Source organism: Chrysochloris asiatica, unplaced genomic scaffold (assembly GCF_000296735.1).
Source record: "Chrysochloris asiatica unplaced genomic scaffold, ChrAsi1.0 scaffold00098, whole genome shotgun sequence".
In the NCBI taxonomy this organism is placed as follows: domain Eukaryota; kingdom Metazoa; phylum Chordata; class Mammalia; order Afrosoricida; family Chrysochloridae; genus Chrysochloris; species Chrysochloris asiatica.
This window is the reverse complement of record NW_006408616.1, coordinates 11,913,087-11,917,130: the sequence shown is the minus strand read 5'-3', so window position 1 is coordinate 11,917,130 and position 4,044 is coordinate 11,913,087.

The window sequence follows — 4,044 nt, the reverse complement described above, 5'->3', positions numbered from 1 at the left end:
TTATAAATATATTTGGAGAAATAAATTTAAATGTGAACCCTTAACACAGATAACCATTTGACAGTCTTGAAATAGAGATGATCTGAATAATCCTTAACCTGTAAAACTTGTTAAACTTGTTAACACACTCTTTCTTAAGTCATATTCTGTAACTCTCTTCATACTTTTCCTTGTAAATAGATATACATATATTGGTGGCTGTTCTAGTTGTATGCCACAGAATCAGTTCCAATCATAGCGACCCTGTTTAGGGTTTCCAAAAAGTGGCTGGTAGGTTTGAACCACCAATCTTGCAGTTAGCAGTTCTGTGCTTATCCTACAATGCCACACCAGGCAATGATGATTATTATGTAGAGGATAAAGAGTAAAAGATTAGGTTATCAGTAATAGTTAAATTGTGTTGAGCACTTAATGTGTAGAAGACACTTTTCTAAAACTTTTGCATGCATTGATAAGCTTAATATTCATGACAAATCTGTAAGATAACTATTGTTACTATAGAGACGAATCAGCTTACAAAAAAATAAGCAACTTGTCCAAAAACAAACGATAAGTGGCAAAGCCCAGCTCTCCATCCAGAGTTTTACCCACTACACTTGGAGTCACATCTAACCCTAAGCCATCCCATGCACAACAGGATTGAACTGATGTGATCTGTGAAGATGCTTCTCAGTAGGTAGAGGGCCAGGTATTCCTTTCTGGGCCATATTAGTCTGCAAGCTCTGCTGAACCCTGTTTAGCATCAGAACAATATGCAAGTCTCACTGACAGATGGGTGGTGGCTGTGCATGAGGCACAGTGGACCTCATTTTTTGTTGTTGTCGTTAAGTGCATCTGACTCATAAAGAGCCTTAGGGTTTCCGAGAAGCAACTGGTGGGTTTGAACTACGTATTTTGTGGTTCGCAGTCCAGTGCTGATTCTGCAGCACCACACTAGGAATCCATAAGATTACTGTGTTGACATTAAGTACTGTCCAGTCAGTTCCCACATATAGCAACTCTGTATAGGGTTTACAAGGAGCACCTGGTGAGCTTGAACCGCCGACCTTGCCATTCAAACCAACCTTGCAGTCCAGCTCATTAACCCGCAATGTCACACTAAGATCTCACATTTTTGTTGCTGTTAAGTGCCATTGAGTTGATTCTGACTCATAGTGACCCTGTATAGGGTTTCTGAGGAGGAGCTGGTACATTTCAACCTCCCGCCTTGCGATTAGTAATCCAGTGCTTATCCTACAACAGTACACCAGGTCTCCTCCACTACACTCTGTTGTTGTTGCTGTGTGCTGTCGAGTCTATTCTGACTCACGGTGACTCTGTATAGGGTTTCTGAGACTGAAGGTGTACATTTTTAAGGAAAGCCTCATCTTCCTCTCTCGGAGCAACTGGTGGATTTGAACGAATGACCTTGCAGTTAGCAACCCAATGTGTAGCCCACTACACCACCAGGACTACTTCCACAACACTGTTGTTGTTGTTGTTGTTGTTATTATGTGCCGTGGAGTTGGTTCCGACTCATAGTGACCCTGCACAGGGTTTCCGAGGCTGTAAATCTTTACAGGAGCAGAAAGCCTCATCTTTCTCCCGCGGAATAGCTGGTAGTTTCGAACTGCTGACCTTGAGGTTCACAGCCCACTTCGTAACTACTACACTACCAGAGCACTACCGCCTGTCAAATGTTAATTGATGCTAAAACATGCAAGTTAAAACATATTAAACTCAAGTCTGGTTTAACAGATTCTTTAAGAGAAAATTTTCACGCTGTTTGCTGGTTTTACATGAAAGTGAAGTGGAGAAAAAAATGTATTCAATTTTAATTGTTCAAAGAATGTGTTTAGTCCTATTTTTGCTAATTAAAATAACAGTGCTTGGTAGTTAAAAAAAAAATTAAATTGTACTTTTACATTCCAAACTTCCTTTTGATTCAAGGCAACTTTAACTTTAACAACCTTAAGTTTTATTCTGCTAAATTAAATATGTTTATATTGATTATTGAAGGGGCTCTGGTAGCGTAGTGGTTACGAATCGGGTTGTGAACCTCAAAGTTAGCATTTCGAAACTACCAGCTGTTCCGCGGGAGAAAGATGAGTCTTTCTGCTATAGTAAAGATTTACAGCCTCAGAAACCCTGTACAGGGTTGCTATGAGTCGAAACCGACTCCACGGCACATAACCACCACCACCACCATGCTGATTATTAGAATTGAAACTTGTTAGGAAAAAGTTATTCCCTGCAAAGTAAACAAATATATACATATGTTGTGGTGGTGGTGGTTGTTAAGTGCTGTCAAGTCAGTTCCAACTAACAACAAGCCTGTATAGGTTTCCAAGGAGCAACTGGTAGTTCTGAACTGCTGGCCTATCAGCTAGCTGTCCAATGCTTATCCTATGGTACCATACCACAACCCCATATTGCTAAGTCAATTATCCTTCTATGTTAAATACCTCCATAGCCAAATACTCATGTCTCCCGAAGGAAACATGTTTTACTCGTGGGCAGTTTAAATTATTTGACTGTCTTTCTAAATTATAAACTGAAATTTGCAGCTTAATCTAAAAACAATGAGTTTGTCTAAGGATAGATGTTGTTGTTATGTGCCGTGGAGTCAGTGTCAACTCATAGCGACCCTGTACGGGGTTTCCGAGGCTGGAAATCTTTACAGGAGCAGAAAGCCTCATCTTTCTCCCACAGAACAACTGGTAGTTTCGAACTGCTGACCTTGCAGTTCGCAGCCCAATCCAACAATATACTTGTTCTTTAGATGAAAAGAAAAATTAGGAAGGGAATGATAATGCATTCCAAACATTTGAAGTCCTTTACTAAGGCAAGATAAATTCATTGTTTTGCTCTAGATTAAGCTGCAATTTTCAATTTAAAATATACAAAGATATGCTAATAATTAAAACTGTATACTAGTAAAACAGGTTTTCTTAAGGGAGAAGTGAGTATCTGGACATGGATGTATTGAAGCATAGAAGGATAACCGAGTTAGCAATATTGTAAGAGACGTGTCTGCATTGAATATTGAGCCGGGTTAGGCAACTACTGTAAGAGTCTATGGTAATAAGAAAAATTTTATTACAAACTCCATTTATAATGAAAACAGCTGAAAACCAGTTTTCTTACAGGTCAAAGCCAGAGGGAAACATACATTATAATAGAAATCACCTGGATTCCCCTCGGGCATCTTCAGCCTCTTTTTCATCCATAAGGTTAGCTCTGTTGGGAAATTACACATTTCAGTTTTCTCCGATTTGGAATCAGCAACTTCTGCTTTGCCTGGAACTTTGGAAAATAATAGAAAGAAAATGGATCATTTGTGAGCAGGTAGTGACTGGTTTCTTGATGACTATTGCATTCATCACTGAAATTCTTGTCTGTGAAGAGTGTGTCTTCCACAAACCTGTTGAAATCTAGTTTCGTGACATGAAAATATATGGCTTCTAAACTTTATTTATTGAGAGCTATAAAGCAGTCATAGAGATAAACACAAATATAGCACAAACTTGATAAGTATGGGAAGACTTCAACAAATCTGGAAATGAGAAACAGATCATGTTGGTATGGACTGAGTTTTTCTATTTTTTGTCTTACTGTCCTGCTGTTTTCTTAAAATAATTAAAAGTTTATAGGTTATTTTGTTTTAATTACTTGAAATCCAAAGAGAGGCATTTTAAAGTGAAATTAGCAGAGTTTGTAGCTAGATATTGAATATTGTGAATCCCTTATCTTGGTTTATTTTCAATATGTTTGGTAAATTGGGTATCATGATGTTTCTGATCCCAGAGAGAAGCATATGTATTAATGGAAAGTATGATTTGACAGCCACTAAGATTTGTTTTTGAAGAGCAAACATGTCAGTTTGAGGACTAAGGTGCACCTGACCCAAGCCATGGTATTTTCAATAACCTCATATGGATGTGAAAGCTGGACAGTGAATAAGAAAGACCGTAGAAGAATTGATGCCTTTGAGTTGTGGTGTTGGAGGAGAATACTAAAAGTGCCATGGACTGCCAAAAGAACCAATAGATCTGTTTTGGAAGA